This window comes from Polyodon spathula, chromosome 1 (assembly GCF_017654505.1).
Source record: "Polyodon spathula isolate WHYD16114869_AA chromosome 1, ASM1765450v1, whole genome shotgun sequence".
NCBI lineage: Eukaryota > Metazoa > Chordata > Actinopteri > Acipenseriformes > Polyodontidae > Polyodon > Polyodon spathula.
The window spans coordinates 7515893-7527314 of NC_054534.1; the positions used below are offsets into that span (position 1 = coordinate 7515893).

At 36.8% G+C, this 11422-nt stretch overlaps 1 long non-coding RNA gene across 1 annotated transcript; it reads right to left on the bottom strand.

The window, feature by feature from the left end:
- Positions 1–2452: 2452 nt before the first annotated feature.
- On the bottom strand, positions 2453–10608 carry LOC121313330. The gene is made up of 5 exons (XR_005949972.1): positions 10532–10608; positions 9810–9887; positions 7908–7978; positions 4843–4901; positions 2453–4444 (listed from the first exon to the last, which is right to left on the bottom strand). It is a non-coding gene; the product is annotated as an uncharacterized LOC121313330 (long non-coding RNA).
- Positions 10609–11422: the final 814 nt, after the last annotated feature.

An 11422-nucleotide genomic window follows, 5' to 3' on the forward strand; every position in this document is an offset into this window, starting at 1 on the left:
GGGATTTTCATCAAAAGAACAGTAAGGATGGCGTGGCAAATCAGGCAAAATGCAAAAAAAAAAAAATTTTCCTACATCATAACGCATTCCTACCTGCAAATTTATTTCTTTTTTTCGTTAAAAGAGCAGGTGGAAGAGAAAATGTGTGTTTGTCTATTTTAATAAGAATAGAATACCAGTATATAAAAGAACATAGGGACCAAAAATATTGCACAAAAACAACATAGATCAAGAGGAAAGAAACATGCATCACCCACTGACTTCTGCTTTAAGAATAGTGGACTAGGAAGTTGTGCTCACAGTTCTTAGAGTGTATTCCTTTTACATTGATAGCACTCGTATTAACAAATGCTCTAAAACAGATCAAAATAATTCTGAGGTGGTTTGGTTTATTTTAGCTTGGCAAGTACAGACCCCTGCTCGTGTTCACGTTAGGGGGCATGTTTAGGGAAATAAACTCTTCCTAGTTTATGATAAAGTACCAGAAATAGTAACAAATAGCTTATGCACACTTCTATGTCCCCAAACTGACCTCCTGTGTTGCATTTTACCAGGTTGACTTTTATTTATTTACTTTTGTCAAAAAAAAAAAAAAAAAAAAAAAATTGCACTTTGCTGGAAAGGCCATAAGAAATGTGGCCCTGTATACATTCTTATTTAGTTAAAGGGATGCTTTTTACTATCTCTATTATCCTAATATAAACTTCTTACCAGTTTAAGATCCTGTTATGTGTGTTCTCTATGACTATCTATTATTGTTTCTGCTTAGGTCAGTATGTACCAGGCTAACTAACTGACGTCCTGCTCCCTCTCCTCCTCATTGCTCATTGGGTGCAATCTGTAACTAATAAGGCACTAGGAAATCGCCAGAGCCATTTGGCAGGCAAATAAATGCTCAGTTCATATTTAAGAGTGTTTTTTTTGTGTGAAAAGCAGAGTAGACATTCCAGCCTTCAGCAACCGCATGTTAACTTTCAGAGACAGGCAAGCTTTCCAATGCATTTACCAGATTAGAGAAGGTCATAACCCTCACTTTGCTGGGTACAGTGCACAATATGCATCTAACTGTGGCTGGAGAAAATGCTGTTAAAATAGAAAGGTTCAGGGAGAAGCTAGACCTTACTCCATTTAAAGCACTTTTGTTGGCCCATTCTCTCCCGGGACATCTGCACTGTGATGTTGTACATAGTTTCTAGTACCATATATAACATTTATGCACCCAAATTGTGTTATCAAGGTTGAATGATAAGTCCAAGGACAAAACAAATCACAGGCCAGATTATATTTTAATTAATGCACCAGTGGGGCTCCTGTTAAAACAGAAAGAAGTATGCAATATACAGAAGTAGTTTAAGATTAGTTTTACATGATTGAGGCAACAGCAACACACATAAATCACACCTTTTTACAGGACTACTTGTAATATATATTTATTCATTTGTCTTTAGTATTAGTGTATACAAACTGCCTGGCTACTGTATTAGGATCTTCTTTTGGCTTTCCTAGATGATCTTTTCAACATCTCCCATATCCATGTGTTCACTGTGTCCTGGTCCTCTCCAATACACAACTACATGCACTGCCAACAGGGCGAGTGATCTACTGAAACGTCTGACTACTTGACCTCTCGAGTAGCTTGTGACAACAGACCTTAGTAATATGTAGGATATTGGGATAACAAAGGTTTCTTTCTGATCAATGACTGGTGTATTGGCTGTCATTGTCTCTCTCGGGTTACGTATAAAAGTTCAGATTTGGGGGGAGCGATTTGAATTCGACTTGGATTTGGGGTTTTTCAGTTAGGGGACCAGTTCACAATTGCCCACGTCAGTTATTTTGGCATGCTTGAATGAGAGCTACTGCACACAAAAATGCCCTCTACAAGTAATTCTCTTGATACAGTACTGAAATATTAAAATGGCTATGCAACAAACTTCACATACATTTTATAATGCAGCTTTTAAAAGAAATGGTGTCTAGTTTGCTGAAGGTGAACCGTGTAGCAGAATGTGAATTTGGTGCATCTGAGACATGTGTAAGAAAATGGAGATGCAATCGAAAGGCTGTTTTTGCTTGCAAACATGACAACGCTGATAAAATTATACAAAGGAGGACAATAAAAGGGTCTGAAATAAAGTTAAAGCCACTTCACCCTTTCCAGCTACCGTAAACTGTAAGGACTGTCAGGCAATATTGAAAGTACCGCACTGCACATATTTGCTCTTCCCATTTGCAATATAGTAGGTGACTTCCTCTGATGCTACACGTACAGTAATACAGTGTTCCATGCTGGTCTCTAGAAATTAAAAGGTAATTTAACTGTTTATTATTGTGTTTTTTCATGAAATGTGACCTGCATTCAGGGTGTTTTTGGTCTTCAAATTTGGGTGTGCGACTTGAATTCAGTGGAGACAAATTTGAGTAAAAAAAAAAAAAATATATATATATATATATATATATATATATATATATATATATATATATATATAATGTATACACACACACACACACACGGCTCTATATCCAAGGAGAATGAGGACCCAACAGGACACTAGTCAATCACTAGAAATACTTAAGGAAGAAAAGTCATTGATAAACTAATAAGTCACTATTTGAATAATTAGCTACAACGTTTCATCTTCCCCCTTCTTTAGATTGCATGGTAGAAATAGCCGGGTAGAAGTATGAAAGCACTTTTTCAAAATTCTGTAAAATTCTGTATTACTGTATTTAAGACCCCTACGTTTAATCTAAAGAATATTCACACTGCAATCAAATTTTCAAAACCTGGGAAGACTACACTAGTTTAAACCCACGGAATGTCATCAATAATCCAGTGTCTTAATTCAGCCCCTGATAGGCTGAGAGAAGTGAACAGTCTGATGGGGTGAACTGCTGTTGCTATAACAACACAGACCTATGATTTCCTCCAGAACCTTGTGATGCACTCTTGCTGTGAGTGCAATCAGATTTATAGCTATGATTTAAAACCCAGACATTAAACTTTATTCATAACTTAGTGGCTGCTTCAGTAACACTATCGATAGGAAGGGAATATTTTGCTCCTTGCTTCTATAAACACATACCAAACCTTCTCACACAGGTGTTTGTGATGTGCTTGCCCATTTAGCGCAATAGATCGAAAAACAGAGGGCCATATTTTCAAAGAATTTACATTCAATTTAGCAACTGCCCCCTTTTTCATTTAACGTTGAAGTTTACAGCAACTAACTAACAGTGGTTTTACTCTATATTAATCTGCATTGATATACAGTGTAACTAGAATAAATGCCTAAACAGCATCATGGTTCTGACATAGCTGGCCTCTGGCTGTTTCCTGTGGCTTCCTTTTATTTTAGGAAGTACCTCATTATTGGTGTTTAATACCAAAACGGTCATAATCTTCTAATTATGCAAAACACTGGTTTAAGCATTGTAAATTTATATAATCAATCCTAGTTCAGCACTGTAATATTAAAAACACTTCCAAATATATACAAAAAAAAAATTATCTACAATCATAAACTTCTGCATTCTAAAGGTAACACCATCGTAACACTGATGAATACATCTGACGAAACATTTTTCTACTTGACTTTCCAAACAGTTAAATATTGAATATAGTTTAACAATGTGATTTCCACACTGTACCATACTGCATAGCTCTAACACTAAGCACACAAGCACTTTGGACAGTACTTACAGTAGATCTGTTTTCTGACATATTTGCATTATATCCAGCAATTTACCACTCGAGCAAGCAACTGTATAATCTGTATGCAAGTGTGTTTGATACAATTGAAGAAATCACTGCTGGCACCATTCAGATAATGTATATAACAAAAGTAGTGAACACAGAACAGACCTTAGGGAAATCACTGAAAAATGTCTCCAAAAAGTCCTTAAAGACAAAGACGACCCTGGGATATTGACAATTTAGAGCTCTAGAACAGTATATACCTAAAGAAACACAATAAAACCGTTTGAAATACACCCTAATGGGGAAAAGGGGTGCAAATGCACCCCCCACATACAGACTATGCTTTGATTCTTGGCTCCAGTACAGATTTGCATGAATGCAATGCAGTGCATTAAACCACATCCTTATCCCTCAATCCTCAGTCCTGATTTCACAATGGAAAGGAATTACCAAAACTACTTGGAATTGTATATTTGGAATACTCTTTATGGATTCTGCTTCAGACTAAGTCTCTGAACTTTCAAATCATGAGGAATAGTATTTATTTATTTATTTTTAAGACTGGTCCGCTGTTGAAATCTGCAGTATGATTTAGCCCTGGGAACTTTTAGCCTGGAATGAATCTCTGAACTGCAGCTGTTTTCCATGACTGTCAGAAAACTGGGCATGAGTTGGGATTCAGTGTCCCGATATTTTTTCAGTGAACCACAGTGCCTTCATTCCTCAGTCTTCTGTTCAGATTCCCTGTGGAATGGATTTTTATTTATTTATTTATTTAAAACTGAAGTTGCAGTAACACTGAAATAAAATTTCATTACAGTACAATGAAAAGTATTATACATTTAAAAGTACTGTGCACTTTATTGAAAATACAGTTGTAAGTGAACTTTTAAAAAGTACACATTCTTATTATGAGAAGCAATTTACAATAAGCGGCTGTTAAACTGGGCAGAGGCCATGTAGACTATTCATACTATAAGGACATGTGTTCCTCTTAATGAGAATTGACTATAAAAATTACAATACCTCACACCCATACTTAAAGAATTTAAAACAACAACATAACATTCAACACTCTTCACATTAACATTTTCTTCATTTACAATAGTGTAAGTGAACAAATAAATAAAAAAATAACTCACTTATAAAGATAGTACTCAGCTTGATCAATTTCTTCTCTTGAGGAAATATTGTTAACAAACTGGAGAAAAAAACATAAGTAATTAGTCAATAAAGAACAAACTTAATTGGGAAACTACTGTCATACATGCTAAATCAGCTCTTATAAGCATCCAAACAAATATCTCTCCAAGCAATATAAAATGCAATTTTTTACTGAAGATGTGTTTCATACACTTCAAAAACATATTAGAAACTGTGTCTTGCATTTTATTGTTTTCAATGACATATCTTTTGATTTGAGAGACCTTTCCATTTCTAAACCAGCAAACAGAAAGCGTTTGGGTTTGGAAGAGATGCTGGAAGGCTGAGAGAGGCCCATATGATGGATTTGGCCTCTGAACACACAGACTGACTCGTCTGACGCAATGCAGCAGCCAGAAGCACACAGAGGGCCGTCTCTCATCATAAAAATCATTTGTCAAACAAGGTTACATGCTGTCTCAGGGAGGAAGGCTTCTTAATATTAATGACATTTGAGGTCTAGTTACTGTAACTGTCAATGGGAAGCAGATGAGAGAATGACATTTTTGTAAAAGGAAACAATGCAGCTCGGGCAAAAGTATAATCGTAAATTTACAGTATAATCGTAAATCTCGAAAAACTACTCACTTCTAAATCTTTTGTAGTCATTTTTGTATTACTTTAGTATAAATACATGTTAATTTGGATTCATATGTTGTTTTTTTCGGACTTTATGTGAACGAAAAGACACACATTTGCCTGTTTTCCCATTGGAAATAGTGATATTTTGAAATATCAATGTCCTGGTCACAAAAGCAAAGTTTGTGGGGAATAATAGCCATTTTCTATAGTTTTGAGGCATAAGCAATTAGGACATAACACTTACTACCCAGGAACAAAAAAAAATAAAAAATTGTTACACAGTGTAATTTAAACAAATAGAAAAAGCCTTATTGAGATCTGATCAGACACTGTGAGTTACAGAGTTGCTCTTCTGACTTGCATTATCTGTTCTGTCCGCTTCACATTCTCATTTTCCGCAATCTCTGACCTTTCAGCCTCTCTGACCTAAGACTGTCAAACCAGTTTACAATTAGTCCGTAGCAGCTGTCAGTTTGTAATGACTTTTGGCCTCCGCAACCTCACTTATACTTCACAACGTTTCTGCAAACCAACAACCCCAAACTAACCTCTGCAAGCTTAACACTCCCCTTCTGTCGGCTTCTAATACTAAAAGGGCAAAAACCAGAAACATCCAGTCTGTGAATGGATAACCTCACTTCACACAGGCACTTCAAAATGCCATGGTGTCATCGATCTGACAGCCATCATCATCTGGGTGGGGCACTATCTGTTTGAAATGAAACTCAGTTTGGTGGATATTATTCTGTTAAGAATGTCTTAGACCAGTTTACTTATGGACTGCCCAGTATTCACTTTCTATACAGCATCACATTCCCTTCTCTGTAGCTTGAACTACCCTGACTTTATAAATGTCAGGAGGGGTTGTTTTATTGCAGCAGCATCTATACCAACATAGAAAGGACTTGACTTGTGCAGTGCCATGCTGTGCAGAACACAGAGTCACATAAAAACAATAAGCATGTCTTTGCAGAGCCTAGCTGTGCTGCCATGCTGTGCAGAACACCGAGTCACATAAAAACAATAAGCATGTCTTTGCAGAGCCTAGCTGTGCTGCCATGCTGTGCAGAACACCGAGTCACATAAAAACAATAAGCATGTCTTTGCAGAGCCTAGCTGTGCTGCCATGCTGTGAAGAACACCGAGTCACATAAAAACAATAAGCATGTCTTTGCAGAGCCTAGCTGTGCTGCCATGCTGTGCAGAACACAGAGTCACATAAAAACAATAAGCATGTCTTTGCAGAGCCTAGCTGTGCTGCCATGCTGTGCAGAACACCGAGTCACATAAAAACAATAAGCATGTCTTTGCAGAGCCTAGCTGTGCTGCCATGCTGTGCAGAACACCGAGTCACATAAAAACAATAAGCATGTCTTTGCAGAGCCTAGCTGTGCTGCCATGCTGTGCAGAACACCGAGTCACATAAAAACAATAAGCATGTCTTTGCAGAGCCTAGCTGTGCTGCCATGCTGTGCAGAACACCGAGTCACATAAAAACAATAAGCATGTCTTTGCAGAGCCTAGCTGTGCTGCCATGCTGTGAAGAACACCGAGTCACATAAAAACAATAAGCATGTCTTTGCAGAGCCTAGCTGTGCTGCCATGCTGTGCAGAACACCGAGTCACATAAAAACAATAAGCATGTCTTTGCAGAGTTTAGCTCTGCTCACACTTCTCTTGCTTAATTGGCACAAGGAAAAAAATAAAAGAGAGCGAGAGAGCCATACCTAACCTTTGTTTATTGCTACAATCTTGACTGACTTCATTGGCATGTAATGTAAGTAAACTTGAAAGGCAGCTTTATAGACATCTTCCTATCTTCATCTCTGACAAACTTAATAAGATACAATGCTCCAAAGCCATACATACCAAAAACATACAGTAACACTTTGGCCCAGATTTATAAAAGGTGAGGGGTATTTTAATTGGTTGATTGCGGAATCACCTGCTTTACCTAATTAGTCTTATAAAACAAGTTTGATGAGTGCAGCCGTACTGAACACACACATTACGTGGCTCTTTGCGGTCGGTTTTTCCCCTTTATAAATTTGGGCCTTTGTGTTTTAAGTAGAAGTCAGGGCACATCACCCTTTACCTTGGTGACACAGATTAAAAGTAATACTCTCAGCTGCAGACTGGCCAATTTAAAATCTGGATTTTTATGTGAAAATCATGAATGGCGAATTTCTTGCTTGGAATAAATATATTTGTTTACAGTAAGTTCATACTTGCGTATCTAACTCCAGACCAATATTTGCTATGCAAATTAAACAAAAACATGGTAAAAAAATGATTGTTAGACCTCAGTGATCTATTGCTTGTGTCCATTGAAAGAAGGCATGGTGTGGTTTTCTGAACAGCCTATTTCCCAAGTGTACTCATTCCATTAATAATACATTCTCTGAGCTTTTACTCCTCTTACCCGGGCTATTGTTAAGGAGCTGACGGGAAGCTTCTTCTCATAAGTCATGTCCATTAGAGTCGCTAACTCAGCTGTGGAGAAAATAACATACAGCTAAGAAGAAGCCGCATGATAATAAGCACATTACCAATTGGCTTAACTTTTTTTTTGTAAAACTAAAGACATATTGTTAACATTTGTGGTTTATAAAGGATAAATTCCTAACACCTTTTAAGTTCAACCTGTCAGCTATAACTTTCACCCTGAGGTCATTAAATGCATCTTTATCCATATGGAAAAGGGCTTATCATTAAACAAGCCCTGTTCAAAGCTAAATATAGATAGACAGCAATAGACACAGGTGAGAGACAGAGAGCTAGAGAGGTACAGGGATGGATAGATAGATAGAGATAGATAGATAGATAGATAGATAGATAGACAGATAGAGAGATACTTTCTATTGCATTTTTACCCCAGGAGTATTTTATACAGACTGTTACAGGAGTGAAAACTGATTTTAAAAATAACTACAAAGACAAGTATATGTATAATAGCATTCTTGGTTGCCCTTGCACACCAATATAACATGAAGCTTAACCTACTGTATACAAGTAATCTGTCCTATCAACAACTTTTACTGCAAGTCCTTACTGTTGCGTAGTCTAATGTAGAGTTCTTTCTATCATTATGTACAGCATTACGTAGGCTAGAAATGCAAAGTGCTTTAATGTAAGCATTAGAAAGTGCTAAGCCTGCTATACTGGCAGCAGTATTTTACAACAGAGAGTATAATTACAGCCTACAGGAAGATAGAGAGCATTTACATTAATCATAGTGCTGTAACACAACCGACACCCGCGCAGCTACGATATACAATCACATTTGGTTAGCTTTTTATTATTATTGTGGACAGCTGCTTAAAACTGACAGTTTAAGAGGAGTATAGTGCACTAAACAGTGTATCAAAATAAAAGAAATAAGAAATTGAGGAAACAGAGAAAAAATGAAGCTGCTGGGTCGAGTGGTTAGTACACGTATTTATGACAGATTAACATGAACAGATTTTGGAATACATTAAAAAAAAATGGTTACATCCTTGGAAAGAAGGGGTTTGAGCCATCTTTACATTTACTCTTTAACACAGTAGTGCCACAATGCACAAGCAATTTTATTTAATTAATTTTCTTCAGTCTTGTTGCTTTTAAGTCAAGTCTTTTTAGCAGCATATTGTTATTTAATGTTGTACTGAGTAAGCATTATAAATGTAAAATCAGTGTTTTAGTGAATGCACATATTGGATTGGTCCTTAGTTATGGTGTGTGTATATATATATATATATATATATATATATATATATATATATATATATACATAAATCATTACGATTAGTAATGCTAAAAACAGTGGTTTCCACATGCAAATCACATCAATAACACAGACCGAGCAAACTGTAATTGTAAAAATGAGGTATTTTCCCTTTAGCTATCTGTGTAACAGTGCCACCTACTGTCATCACAAAAATCCCATCTTTTCGAAGACCTCCACTTCTACTGCTTCGGTCTAGGTGAAACATTTGTATAAGTTTGATTCTATTTAAAACTGCATTTCAGTACGTGAAGCTACAGGTAATTTAGATTACAGCAAGTCTGACCTCTAAAGTAAACGGATGTATTCAAAACAAGTCTTCTTAATAATGGGTAAAACATATGCAGACATTTCTGCTACTGTAGACAGTCAGTGTACATGCACTATTAATGCACCACTGCCTCTAAGTGTATGGTGTAGAGTAGACTCTGCAGGTTTTCAGGTAATCACCGGCATCCACTACTTCAATTATAGTAGAACTTTCTTACTGGTACGAAGAACATTTTCCAAGCATTCGAACTGGAGATTTAAATTGTCATTAAATGATTTAGAACTTACCTAGGTTTTGAGGAGTTTTTGGCCTTTGATCCCATTTTTATGGGTCTATGTATGCAGCTGAAAGAACACATCTTCTAGCTAAAAAAAATAAAAAAAACACGTTTGCTCTGAAGGTTAAAGTGCAAGGATAGCATTCTGATAGACAGACACTTCCACTAAAACTGGCAGTACGCAATAATGATTTACACCTGAACCACTGCTGTGTAAACCACCTAGACATGGCAATACCCAACAGCAACTCATTTAAAACAGTGGAGTCTTACCTGCCAGGATTAATGCAGCTGTTTGCATGACGTGTTAGGAATATTAGTCGTTTAATATGCAAATGATAAACGGGTACATAGTATTTAATGGTTGCCAAGGTCAAAAAAGCCACTAGGAGTGACACTTTAGTTTTGGAGCTACAGTGATGAATACATTTAAAATCCATACGTAAAGGCTGCTTCGTGCCAGAGAGCTACAGGAAAACGGGTCAAATTTATCACAAAATAAAAGGGATTATAATATTGCACAGTACAGCAAAACACACAGAAAAAATACATTACAACGTCTGCTTCCTTTCTCTACCATGCATTGGTTTACTTCAATTAACCCCCAGATTCGTCACCCCCCAGATAAAGACAAGTGTGATATCTATTTAAAATGTGGAACATATTCCTAAGCCACACTCGGTGCATCTGTTTTCATTCTTAAACCTCGTTTGCAGCACATCAATGTAATACCTGTAACAGTTTGTGTTGCAAATTCTGACACTCGTCTCGTTGACAACACACACCGCTATACCATGGAGGCAGACATCTTGGAACGCCACACAAAGGGGACAATATTATACAGTGTTATTGCATACGCTATATTACAAAGTTATTGTACGAAAACAAAGGTATTATATTACATTTAAAATAAATTGGAATACTCTTGAAATATGCACAACTTAAACAAATATTTGAATACTTTATTCCTGTTGTTCTTTACCGGACAGACACTTCCCCTGTTTGGAGTTGCTTTTGGTATGTCCAGGGGACAGAATGGCGGTCAGGTTAACGACGGGCAATTTCAGAGTCATAACAAATACCGTTAAACAAAGCGGAATTATCACCGCTTTCAAACCGTCACAGTGTTGTCATGCAGATTAGGGGGTACGTATTTTATTCGGGCATACAAACCAAACCATGCAGCCATTTAAACAGTGGGGTTTAGAACTCTAGTTGCCATGCAAGGAGCAATTTAAGATGTTCACACAACAGCAGTCGCGAAAACTCACTGTCTGTAGATATTGTCCTTGAATACAACATTCTGAACTAGGAAGGAACAGACGTTAATTTATGTGTTTATTTATGTTTTGCTTCTTGAACTATTAGTAATGAGCAAGTGGGTAGCCTGCCACCCCGTGCCTCACTATTATTATGGTATAGATGCACGTTGTCAGCCCCGAGTTACACATACACAGCACAGTATTTTGTAATGTTACACTGTATGGCATGTATAAGTTGTGTTCTGTACATGCTGTTGGAATAATACATAAAATACATATAAAACAAATGTAAATACATATAAAACAAAAATACTGATTTGTACCGCCCGCACCAGCACTGTGTGCAGAGAGTACTAGTGTT